Source organism: Solanum lycopersicum, chromosome 12 (genome assembly GCF_036512215.1).
Source record: "Solanum lycopersicum chromosome 12, SLM_r2.1".
NCBI lineage: Eukaryota > Viridiplantae > Streptophyta > Magnoliopsida > Solanales > Solanaceae > Solanum > Solanum lycopersicum.
Window position 1 is genome coordinate 56409967 of NC_090811.1, and position 14356 is coordinate 56424322.

Sequence of the window (14356 nt, forward strand, 5' to 3'; positions counted from 1 at the left end):
AAGCGGAGATTCTGAGCGAAAAATGCAGAAGAGACCACCTACGGAGCTTATGACGGTTTGTCGTGCCTGTGACGGTCCGTAGGTGGCAGCGTAGAGAAGATGCTGAAGGAAGATGGGGAAGTCTGAAAAAGTGTGGGATTACGAAGCTTGTGACGGTCCGTCATGGCTATGACGGTCCGTCCTGCAGGTTCGTCGTGAAGATCAGAGAAGTGATCCCACTACCCATATTCCAAGAGTTGAAGTATTTTGAAACGAAGACCTCGACGGACCGTTGTGCCTATGAAGGTCCGTCACACTTGTCGTCGAGGGGAATGAAGAAAGCAGCAGAAGAAATTGCACCAAGTATGGGACGACGGAGTCCACGACGGTCCGTTGTGACCACGACGGCCCGTCGCGTGGTCCGTCGACCCAGCCACGTTTTGGCAGATTTCCAGTAATTAGAATCCTTGTTTAATTAGGTTCTTATTTTTTTATAAATAGTTCAAAAAACCTCATTTTTGAGGTTAGACTCTAGGAGATTAGACATCATATTATTAGACTTTGTGTATTAGTGTTTGATTGTTGGAGTTTCTTACAAGGGATTTTTGGTGATTAATCAAGCAAATTTTCGGACTTTATTCTTTCTCATTGAAGTAAGTACATGAATTCTTATATAATATATTTGAATATTGTGTTTATGGCCATGAGTAACTAAATTCTATAACTAGGGTTGTGGAAACCATAGGCAAATAATGAGATAAACCCTAGCTAAAATAACAATTCTAGAATAGTGTCTTGCATGTATTAATAATTCTTTCGCTTAGAAGTCTTTTTAACGGATGATCAACGTTAGAACTCGCCTTAATGCTACTTGCCGGACCAAGGAGGTAGATAATAGGAAAAGAATTATTAACATAGATTTAGTGTATACTATCTAATAGGCTAGTATTGATTGGTACGAGGTAATAACTTAGTCAAATATCGAATACGATGCTTAATATGAGGTAAAGATAAGGGTTAGGAAAGCAACACATGTAGCCGGACCAAGGTGCGGAGTGAGATTTTCTAGATGCCGGACCAAGGATTTAGAAATACATAACTTATCACTTTGCATGCAAGATACTAGGAAAGAATTGTTATAGTTAGAATTATCAAGTTATGAACCTGTGGGGAACACGTAAACCCTAGTTACTTTGATTAATTGATTAAAACCCAAAATTAAAAGCTGTTAAGTGTCTCTTTCAAGTTCGTTGTTTATTTTCACTTATTAAGAGATAGAACCCCCCTTTTTATATTTTTACTTTCTAAGGAAGTCATCAACCGAACAATAGTAATAACAAGTTGAAGTTAAGTCTAGACTATTTTTGTCGTGGGAACGATCCCAACCTCACTAGTTAGGTTATTTACTTGACGCGACCGCTTTACTTCTCATTTGAGAAATAAGTTTGAGCGTATCAATATTTTGTTGCCAATTTTTTTAGGGACATCCAATACAAGCTTACTAATGGTGTAATTTAGTCTTGAGGGGAAAAGATGTGCATTTTTAAGTTCACACGATCCCTAAACCCAAAAAACTGGATTTTACTGATTTTTGTGTTCTATAGCCCTTAGATTTTTTGTGACACAACATTTCAGAATTTATTTGTCAAAATTTCTCATGGATGTCGGATATGACCCTTAATAGCGTTGATTAGTTTAGAGGGGTAAATGGGTGCATTTTAAAGTTCAAACAAGCCCAAAAGTAGGAAAACATAATTTTAACAATTTTCGTGTGATATAGTCGATGCATTTTTGGTGATAGGATTCTAGAAGTTAATTTTCCAAAAATTTTTATGGACGCCGTTATGACATTATTAATGGTGTCAAGTTGTTTTGGGGGGCAAACAGATGCATTTTGAACTTCAAACAAACACTAAACAAGGAAAACTCACATTTCACCAATTTTCGTGTGTTATACTTTATGAATTATCGGTGATATAAGATTCGGGATTTGTTTTGCCAAACATTTTCACGAGCATCTGTTATGACTTTATTAATGGCATCGGTTCGTCCAGAGGTGAAGTCAGGCAAATTTTAAAGTTCACTACGAACCCTAAAGCAGGAAAAACATATTTGACCCATTTTCGTGTTCTATAGTTGGGTCTGCGACCTCTTAATTGTTTTGTGTAATAGTTGTGGAAGAATATGTGGAAGAGCTATCAAGATGCCCAAAAAGATTGTGCCCGCACATGAGCATGCAAATAAGGGCCTTCCAAGTAGTAGATTTTGGCTGCCAACAAGATTTATCGGTTGCTAGAAAAAAGATTAAACTAATATACATCGTTAGAGTAGATGCTAGTGGTTAAGTCCGTATTCCAGACGTTTTGAGGAATATTAAGATAGAGGCTACTGATTTTTACAAGTGATCCACTGCTGGTATTTGATGAATCTCTGTCTGTCTATAAACTCCATCGTTGGATACCTTGTGAGTTATTACTTGCCTGTTTCAATTTATGTTATTTCTTAAAGGTGCTTGGTTATTTCTTTGAGAAAATGGAGAACTACTTAGTGTTAATTATTTAGTTTATTCGTGCTTAAGAAAGATCTCATAGACAAGCAGTTTTTCATAAAGTTCTTCATTAGGTGATGGCTGCAAAGATAGTGTCATAGTCGGGTCAAAGGCCTTGGAGGATTCTCACATTAAGTTGCACATCAGTGATTGGTGCTCCACCGATTGCAAGTAAATCAACAATTAAATGTACTGTTAGGATTTGAATCTTTGGTAATATCAGCTAGTTGATCTTGGAGATAGATAATTCTTGTATGTGATTTATTGGCGAAGGTAGTGTTCCCGGATTCCCAAGGTTTGTGTGTCAATATGGTTGTTGCAATAGTTGATGCAAGTGTAAGTCCCACCGATGCTAAAGGTATTTTGCACAATCTGATCTTTTGAAACCAGTTCATATAAGGTGGATTCAAAGTGGTTTCGTTGTTTCGTGTAAGTGACATTGAAGGAGAAACAGTTGTGCCATCAATATAACTGAAAAGGTTATGCTTGTACATAAGAAACGACACTATACTTTCTAGGTAGTAAAGATATGGTTGTCGGGAAGTTTGATGGGTAATTGAAAGGTTGGGTTAAATTGCACTGTGACAATTTTATCGTTTGTGGTATCTACATTAACGACAGTGGTATTGAGGGCCATTTTTGCGTGAGGCCGAAACTAGAATTAGAGGGGGGGATTGGGATAATACTCGTGTGAGATTTTAGAGCCTTGATACCATAAAACAACTTATACGACTAGACTATGAAAGAGAACTATTTTACATTATTCATAAGCTGATGAAGAATTTATTAAAGTGTTGGTACAATAATGAGTCCTAAAGGTATACAACAACTAATCGTAGTAGTTAAGAAGATAATATCATGTTATATCTCTTTTACAATAAAGTTAAAGAATTAAGAAAATATAGAAATTATATATTCAAAAATAATTTTGTATTTACTCTTTGTTTTTATTATACAATGACGACTTTATACTTATGTGCTAAATTGTCCCTTAAGATGATAATACTACTTGAAGTTAATCATTATAAAGTAGTAATACTTCAAATGCTTCATCATAAGTTCTGCCCAAATCTTGTTGGATATGTCTTTCCATAATAAGTTTCATTTTACTGGATATGTCTTCCCATAAAATCATGTCGCATTATGTCTACATGAAAGTTCTTGTTGAGCTCCCTCAAATATCAAATAATTCATGTAACTCTTTTATGCAAAATTCTTAAAGGAAACTATCACCTCCACTATATGCATCAGTATTAACACCTTGATGACTCATAATTTAATGTTGATCATGATGCTGACCTGAGTCATGAAGGCATCTAATGTCTCTCTATCATTCTGTTGTGATAATAACTCATGTGCACTACCTTGGGTCATTTAAAAACAACTTGGCTCTACAACATATTGTTGTGGAAAAAACGTATCTCCGCTATTAGAGTTAGTTTTAACATCTTGATGACTTATAAGTTCATATTGATCATAACATTGTTCCTGAATGATCAAGGCATCCATTGGCTCAAATCATTCTATTGTGTAAATAAATCATTTGCATTACTTGTATTAATATTAAAACCTTAATGAATCATCAATTGATGTTGATCATAAGGTTGATCCTGAATAAATGCACTCCATTGTGCAAATAACTCATCTAAACTACATATATCACTATGACCACCTTGATGACTCATAAGTTGATCTTGATAATCAGTTGATTCAAGGCATTGGTTAGATTTACATCATTTTTGTTGTGGAAATAACTCATGTGCACTACTTGTATTCATATTAACATGTTGATGACTCAATAATTGATGTTAGTTATGCTATAAATATTGAGCCATCAAGAAACCACATGGCTCTACAACACTTTGTTGTGCAAAAAATCTATCTCTGCCACCGGTATTTGCCTTAACACCATGATGATTCATAAGCTGATGTTGGTTATGATTCATCAAGTAATTGCTTGGCTTTGTAACACTCCATTGTTGCAAACAACTTATCTCCACCACCTGTATGAATATGCAGATCTTGATGACTCTTATATTGATGTTCATCTTGAATCATCAAGGAATCAGTTGGTTGTGCAAGACTCCATTTTCTGAAAAACTTATCTCCACTATTTGTATTAATATCCACACCTTCACAAGGTTATGCTACAGATGCATACATACCATCACTCATATAATTCACTTGTGAACATATATAAGGTATGTTATGTTAATGTTGATTGCATGTAAGTTTTATTGATGATGACCCTCCATATGTTATAGAATAAGATTTATAAACCAAAAGTACTTTGGGAGAAGAAAAAGGATTTTATATGAGGGGTTGGGGGAAGGAAAATAATCATTGATGTAAAATGTGAATATAAATTATGACTTTATATGGAAAAGTAATGTATCTATGTGCTTATATACACACATAGGAGACTATCCTTTTGTACTTTGTTTCAAGACTTGAAAAAGATAAATGAAAGACTAGCATATTGTAATTTATTTTCCATACTAGTTAATTTACCCGCACACATAACTTTTATATGAGTGTTAGAAATTTTTTGATTCATTTAATTTTCATTATTTTCAGTGTGCAGTTTAATATAGGAATAGTTAATCATATTTTTAAAAAGTTGAAAATTTAAATTTTAAAATAACGAAATTCTAAATTAATAATAATATGTTTAAATAAGAATATGTAAATTCATAATGGAATAGAATGGTCTATATGTTGAGGTTTTACTGATTTAAATCTTTAGTATTATCTTTTTTAGATAAAATAGAAGTAGGAAGTTAATATACAGGTAAAAGAAATTGATTTTTTTTTGTTTCATATTTTTATAATTTGCAATTTAGTGGGAAATATAATGTCTGGATTAATCATTAATATATGTATATATATATAAATAGATATAGATAAATAAATAAATATATATATATATATATATATATATATATATATATATATATATATATATATATATATATATATTAATTTTAAAAGTTCAACGGGTAATTAAAACACAACATTTATAGTTGATATTATATAGGGTTTAATAAAGGTTGATTTTCTGATTTGTAACAATTATATTTAAAATTTTCAAATAATATAATTTTTATGTTTTTTTTTAATTATAAACTCAAGTAAATATATATACATACACCCATTGTAAACTCACGTAAATCTAAAAGAATTATATTTCGTCGACATGCGTTCTTGCTCATTAGGGTATTATAGTCATTTTACTGTTGTTTCCAACCGAAAGCCACAATGACTCAGTTGCTTGCAAGATTTCATAGCTAATTCGAAGTTCTTGTGCACTTATTTTTAACTTCTTTGATAGAGGGTGTTTCTGTTTACCAATCTGTGTTATTAAAACAAGAAATTGCTGGGTGTAATAAAATATTCAGTAATACGAAATAACTGAAATTTATCGAATCAGTAAACAAAATGAATAGAAATTTATTTCAGAAAATACTAAAAACAAACGTAGCAGAAACTGAAACAATCTTTCAGTTTGGAAGAAGATCAAGTCCGCTGAACTCACAATGTCCCCTTAAGGAAATTATTACCCTCTAGTATTCGAGGTTTGATTTGGAATATAACCTCTCAGGTAAAATGATCTTAATCAGTAGAATGTAGATACCAAAAACTCTATTGTCAGTGAATCAATCCACAGTAGGAAAGTACACGAAGAAAAATGCGTTTAAGAAGAAGAAGGAAGATCAGAAAATTCGTTGGAAAATATTCTGAAGACTGAGTGGTATTTATTGGCAAGAAGAATATGTTCTGGAAGGTTGCAACCCTTTCAGAATTGACACGACCATTAATGAAAGTTTGCAACCTTTCAAATAGTGATGACTATTCCTAAAAGTTGCAACATTTCAGAACACTCCTGGCGGGATATTTAAATAAAATGTAAAATAAAACGGGTCACACGCGTGGATCCGAGTCGAGTCGGGTTAACTAAAAAGTTGAAAATATTTCGACTAACTTCTGTTATCAACTAATTAATTGAAAATATTATTTGGCCATTTAATTAATTAAATAAATAATTAAAATAAATTTTGTCAAAAAAATAATCTCTCGACCGATAATTTGCCAAAGCCGAAGCCGAAGCGAGCGCGACGACGACGGCGCGAGGGGTACCTCTTTCCAACCCTTTTAACAATTAATAGGAGTGTTTATGTATTTAAACTCTCCTATTTTCCTTTCCATTACCGATGAGGGACAATTGCATTTTTCATTAAAGCATAAGAGGACTTTTGAAGTTCCCAACTCTTCAAGTTCTCAACTTTTCAAATTCCTCTCCTTTCCTCTATTTCCCATCAATTCTTGCGACATACCCAACAATCCCCCACATTGATGGGGAATGGTTATAACATAGGAATGCACAGACAATTGTGTACTCTACAAGCAAGGATTAATTGCATGTGGATAAGTAGGCTTCTCCTTGGACTTTCTGTAGTGAACATATTTCGGATATACTCGATCAATCGGTAGATGTGATATCTTTGAACCGTCGAGCTTTGGTGTATACCTAGACAACCATATGTCACAAAATTAACCATTTACTGTTTATGATTCTTACGATTGTGTTCATTTCAGCAATGAACACCTCCTGGTTTCATGAGTGTATAGAGAATAGGATTTTGACATAGAATTCTCTTTGAAGCGGCTTCCACTTCAAACTCACATAGATGATTTCTAACCATGTCATCTCGTAGATACACTATTTGGTCAAATCTATCAAACTTAGCAAATCATTAAAAAAAACTTTAAGCTTTATTACCTCATTAACAAGCCTTAAAGTCTTAACATTTTCCTGAACATTGTCTTCATCATGAGAATGGATTGAGTTAATTGACAATGTCGAACCGTCAGCCAAAACTTTGTTTTTCTCCTTCAATCTAGCTCTTGGGATCTCCAGTCTGCTAGATAGAGTTACCGTCATGCTGACTTGTCCTAAGCCGTAAAATCATTCCCTTAGATGATCTTTCAACTGCCTCTCTCACTAGGCCTTTCGTTAGTGGATCTGACACATTATCGCTTGACTTTACATAGTCGATTGTGATAATTCCCCTAGAGAACAGTTGTCTTACGGTGTTATATCTCCGTCGTATATGATGAGACTTCCCATCGTACATAATTCTCTCTGCCCTACCTATTGCTGCTTGACTATCGCAATATATGCAAATTGGTCAAACAGGTTTGGGCCAGAATGGTATATCCTCTAGGAAATTTTGGAGCCATTCCGTTTCTTCACCAGCCTTATCCAAAGCAATGAATTCAAATTCAATTGTGGAGCGAGCAATACATGTATGTTTAGACGATTTCCAAGAGACTTCTCCTCCATCAAGTGTGAATACATAATCACTCGTGGATTTTACATCATTTGACCCGGTGATCCAATTTGCATCACTATATCCTTCAATCACAACAGGATATTTATTATAATGCAAAGCATAATGTTTTGTATATTTTAGATAACTCAACACACGTTTTATAGCCATCCAGTGAGTTTGATGCGGATTACTAGTGTATCGACTCAGTTTACTAATAGGACATGCTATATCTGGTCGCGTGCAATTCATAATATACATCAGACTTCCCAACATTCTGGCATTTTCCCAACACTCTGGCATTTTCTAATTGAGAGTCACTTTGACCTTCATTCTTTTTAAATGTACAGCTTAAATCAATTGGAGTTTTGAAAGCATTGAAATTCAAGTATTTGAACTTATCCAATACTTTTTCAATATAATGAGATTGAGATAATTCTAGTCCCTGGGGAGTTTTGTTAATCCTGACCCCTAAGATCAAATCAGCAACTCCTAAGTCTTTCATATCGAACTTACTGAACAACATTCTCTTAGTAGAATTTATATCATCAATTTCTTTACTCATTATTAACATGTCATCAAAATACAAACAAACAATGACTTCATGATTCATAATATTTTTAATGTAAACACATGTATCAGATTCGTTAATCTTGAATCCATTTGCCAACATTTTTTGGTCAAATTTAGCATGTCATTGTTTGGGTGCTTGCTTGAGTCCATAACGTGACTTCACAAGTCTACACACTTTCTTTTCTTTACTGGGAACAATAAACCCTTCAGGTTGTTCCATGTAAATTTCTTCCTCCAATTCTCCATTTAAGAAGGTTGTCTTTACATTCATTTGGTGATTTTAAGTTCATGCACTGCTACTAGTGCTATTAACATCATAATCGATGTTATCCTTGTTACTGGAGAGTAGGTGTCAAAGTAGTCCAGACCTTCCTTTTGTCCGTATCCTTAGACAACCAATCTAGCCTTTTATTTGTCAATAGTCCCACCAGGTTTCATTTTCCTTTTAAAGATCCTCTTTGATCGTAAAAGTTTATTTTTTGAAGGAAGATCAGCCAAATCCCAAGTGTGATTGCTTAAAATTGATTCAATCTCACTGTTGGCTGCTTCTTTCCAATAAGTTGACTCTGACGAAGACATAGTTGCTTTGAATGTTTGAGGCTCATTTCCAAGCAATAGTGCTATAAAATATGGTCCAAAAGAACCAGATTTTCGTTGCCGAGTACTACGCCTAGGTTCCTCATTAGTTAGAATATTTTCTATTGATTTTTCTCGTGGTCGTTTAGATCTTTCACTTGTTGACTCACTTTCAGTTTTATATGGATAAATGTACTTTGCATTATCTGATTCAATTATCGTATTAACATGAATCTCACGATAATCAGATTTGTGAACTATAAATTGACAGGATTTACTATTTAAAGCCTCCAATAAAGACACAATCTATTGTTTTGGGTCCAATTTTAACCCTCTTCGGTAAAGGAACCTCTACCTTGGCTAAACACCCCCACACTTTGAAATATTTCAAGTTGGGTTTTCTTTCTTTCCACAACTCATATGGAATTGATTGTGTTTTTCGATGGGGTACTCTATTGAGTATTTTATTAGTAGTAAGGATGGCTTCCCCCCTAAGGTTTCGCGGTGAACCAGAATTGATCATTAAGGCATTCATCATTTCCTTTAATGTTCTGTTCTTCCGTTCTGCCAAACCATTTGACTGTGGTGTATAAGGTGCAGTAGTTTGATGAATAATACCATATTCCAAACATATCTTTGCAAAAGGAGATTCATATTCTCCACCCCTATCACTCCAAATCATTTTTATCTTTAGATTCAATTGATTTTCCACTTCATTTTTTGTATTGTTCAAATGCATCAATTGCATCATCCTTACTATTAAGCAAATATACATGACAAAATTGAGTACAGTCATCAATAAAAGTTATAAAATATTTTTTCCCACCACGAGATGGTGTTGACTTCATATCGCATATATCTGTGTGAATAAGTCTAAAGTTTTAGAATTATTTTCAACAGACTTGTAAGGATTTTAACAAACTTACTTTCCACACAAGTTTCGCATTTTGACTTATCGCATTTAAAATCAGGCAATACTTCTAGATTAATCAATTTTCGCAAGGCTTTGTAATTTACATGTCTCAAACGGGCATGCCATAAATCACTTAACTCCAATAAGTAAACAGAAGCAGAATTTTTATTAATACTGTCAACAACCATTACATTTAGTTTGAAAAGACCCTCATTGAGGTAGCCCTTTCGTACGAACATTTCATTCTTACTCATTACATCTTTATCACTAACTATGACACACTTAAACCCGTTCTTAACGAGTAGTGCACCAGAAACTAAATTCTTCCTAATAGTAGGGACATGCAGAACATTGTTCAAAGTCAACACCTTGTCGAATATCATTTTCAACATTACTTTCCCAGTTCCTGCAATCCTTGCTATTGTTGTGTTTCCCATGAATAAATCTTCATTGTACTCAGCAAGCGGGAGTGTATATTGCAAAGGCTTCTTTCGCAGAGCAAATATGTCTAGTGGCACCTGAGTCGAGAAACCACTCCTTGGGATTTCCAACTAAGTTATACTCTGATATCATTGCACACAAGTCATCTTCATCTTCCATCTTTTCCACGATGCTTGCTTGACTTTTGTCTTTGCCTTTGTTTTTGTCCTTTCTTGGAGCATAACAATCAGAAGACCAATACCAGCCTTGCCACAGTTGTAACATTTGCCTTTGAATTTCTTCTTGGCCTGTTCTGACTTCTGCCCGTTGGACTTCTTTCTCTTTTTGTCTTTGGTAGGAGCTTCTTCAACAATATTAACTCCAATGATTGTTGAATTCTTATGCGACTTCTTTTCGTCGTTTTTGTTATCTTCCTCAATCTTGAGCCGAATCACAAGATGTTTAAGCTTTATTTCTTTACGCTTGTGTTTTAGATAATTCTTGAAATCGTTCCACGAAGAAGGCAATTTCTCGATCATTGCAATCACTTGAAAAGCTTCATTTACTATCATATCTTCAGCAATCAGATCACGGAGAATAAGCTGAAGTTCTTGCACTTGTGATCTAACAGTTTTACTATCTACCATTTTATAGTCTAAAAACTTTGCGACCACAAACTTTTTCAAGCATGCATCTTCTGTCTTATATTTCTTATCAAGTTCATCCCACAACTCTTTTGAAGTTGTTATTGCACTATAGACATTATATAAGTCATCCTCTAAAGCACTCAAAATATAGCCTTTACATTGGAAGTCTGACTGTTTCCATGTTTCAATAATCATGAATTTCTCCCTGTGTGGCATATCATCAGCAGGAACTGGAGTATCTTCACTTGTAAATTTCTGCAGACCAAGAGTGGTAAGCCAGAAAAATACTCGTTGCTACCATCCTTTGATATTCACACCAATGAATTTACCCGATTTCTTTGCTTGTGGTTCAAGAGTTCGGGTTGGTGCAGCAACAGCCACTGTAACACCAGTGTTTGCCATTTCAGAAAAAGAATTTGAAACAAAAATTGATACAATCTAAGTAATCAATAAACTTTAATTGTAGACTTAAAGGAGTAGAAAATCACGAAGATTTTTGTCTCCACCAGAAACACAGATTTTAAAAAATAATTTCCTTAAGATTGTTTACCAATCTGTGTTATTAAAACCAGAAATTACAGATTGTAATAAATTATTCAGAAACACTAAGTAACTGAAATTTATCGAATAAGTAAGCAAGATGAACAGAAATTTATTTTAGAAAATACTTAAAACAAACGTACTAGAAACTGAAACAATCTTTTGGTTTGGAAGAAGAACAAGTCCACTGAACTCACAGTGTCCCCTTAAGGAAATTATTCTCCTGTAGTATTCGAAGTTTGATTTGGAATATAACCTCCCAGGGTAAAATGAACTTAATCAGTAGAGTGTAGATACCAAAAAATCTACTGTCAGCGAATCAATCTACAACAGGAAAGTGCACGAAAAAAATATTTTTAGAAGAAAAAGGAAGATCAGAAAATTCATTGGAAAATATTCTGAAGACTGAGTGGTATTTATAGGCAAGAAGAATATTTTCTGAAAGGTTGGAACCCTTTTAGAGTTGACACGACCATTAATGAAAGTTTGCAATCTTTGAAATGGTATTGACTGTTCCTGAAAGTTGCAACCTTTCAGAACAGTCCTGGCGGGAATTTTAAATAAAACAGAAAATAAAATGGGTCACACGCGCGGATCCGAGTCAGGTCGGGTTAACTAAAAAGTTAAAAATATTTTGGTTAACTTCTCTTATCAACTAATTAATTGAAATATTATTTGGCCATTTAATTAATTAAATAAATAAAATAAATTTTGTCCCAAAAATAATCTCTCACTCATTTGCCAAAGCTAAAGCGAACCTTTTTAACAATTAATAGGAGTGTTTATGTATTTAAACTATCCTATTTTCCTTTCCATTATCGATGAAGGACAATTGTCTTTTTTATTAATTTTGAATTTTCCAACTCTGCAAGTTCTAAACTTTTCAAAATCGTCTCCTTCCCTCTATTTCCCATCGATTTTTGCTACATACCCAACAGTTGTACTTTAAAGAACGACAATGCAGAGCTTCACAAAATAACCAAATTAGACCAGATTACACTAGCTTTCAGTTGATCAATTTCAATTCATACATACATGTCTTATCTGCGTGCGGACTGCCTGTGTAATTTCTTGGTTGTCTGTATATGGATGACATACTCAGAGCAAAAGACCAAATTCCCATCTTTCTCTAATACAAACCGCTGAAATGAGATTCAATCAGCGCAGATATATTTAGTCGTTGTTGTAAATCATTCAGTGGGGATGTTCTGGGGCACAATTAAGTTTCTAGCAATTGGAATGCAATAACAACATATCCCATCGACAATTTACATGTCTTTGATCATTGTTATTTGTTCCATGCTTATAAAGATTTGACTATTCTTTATGTACCTCATTTCGACTCATTAAAACAGAGACTTACTATCAAATACAATTACTTCGGTACTTAGTACATGGAAGGTAGCACTTAACACCTACTGCAAATTTAATTTTGCCAACCAGCAAACACCACTATCTCTACACCTCTGCCCTCTCTTCCTCTTCTCTTGTCGTCAGCCATGCACTTTGGTGAAGTTCACGCTTGCGTCCTATTTCAGATTTAAAAAAATACTTTACAATGGTATATTTTGTGCTTTGATTTTGATTCCACAACTGTACTTCCAATATTTGACTTTGCAATCCTTTTGTAGTTCGTTTATAAGCAATAACTTTTTGGCGTTCTTTTCGATTTTCAGTTTTTGTCTCTATTTCAACTCCTCTTCTTCTTGACTTTGGGCTTCTCTGAATTTGTAAACTTTATTAACTTACCACTTTTTGCTGTTTCTGGGTTTTATCCTATCTTGGCAACTGTTGTGTAATAAGATTCTAACTTGGAGATTTAGGGCACCTTCGATTTTCCCTGTGATTTCCTAATCCATAATATTATCTCATTTTTAATGGAGATTATATAGAAATATAAGTTCGAATAATTTGGCTATCTAAGACCAATAAGCATTCTAATTTCTTATCCTTAAATCTGTAGAATTATTTGCTTTTAGGTGTAGCTTACTTTCTTTTATAGTGGTATCCATATAGTTCCTGTGAGACATTGTAAACCTCAAACTTATATTATAGTGTTGCTCTTTCTTTTATTCATTTTCCCCTATCTGTAAGTATGAATATGCACATCTACAATTATTTCCAGTTTTATTTAAAGCATGGCAGAAAGTTTACTAATTTGTTACTTATTGAGTGTTCTTAACTTCTTAGCTAATTTTCAACAGATTTCGAAAATCCGAGCAACTTAGGTTTCAATATTCTACATTTTCCTTCTTCAACTATCTGCGTTCATCATTGTTTCTCCTTCTTCATAAACTTTTTTGGGTTCTTTCAATTTCTCACTCATTTGTCGTTAATCAATTTCTTAGTGAGAGTATTTAAATTAAACATTTCAAGTGGAATCTTGAGGAATAAAACATTGTTTCTCCAATTGGAAAGTTAAATTTCACCTCTACCATCAATAATCCAGGACAAGTTTACGTAAGTCTCACGTATTGCACAGGAAGCTTATAAATATACCAGAATTTTCATGCCAAAATTCCCAGAAAGAGGCTACAATTTTTATTTGAAAATCCGCATCAGCATCAACTCTTCGAACATTGATGAATTCTTTCTGAATATAATTATTGCAGACTATAGTAGAGAACAAAATGGCTTTGTGAAGCCGTTGTTGCTGACTTGATTCCTGAGTTCTTAAAAAACACATCAGAGAAGCCCCATATTATTCACAGAACTGTGAATAATAATGGCAATTGATTCATCAGATCAGACATCAACTTGCAATTGGAGTTCTTATCAAACTGTGCAAGTCCTTTTGCCAAGTAAATACTTCCTCCGGAATTCTTTTTTT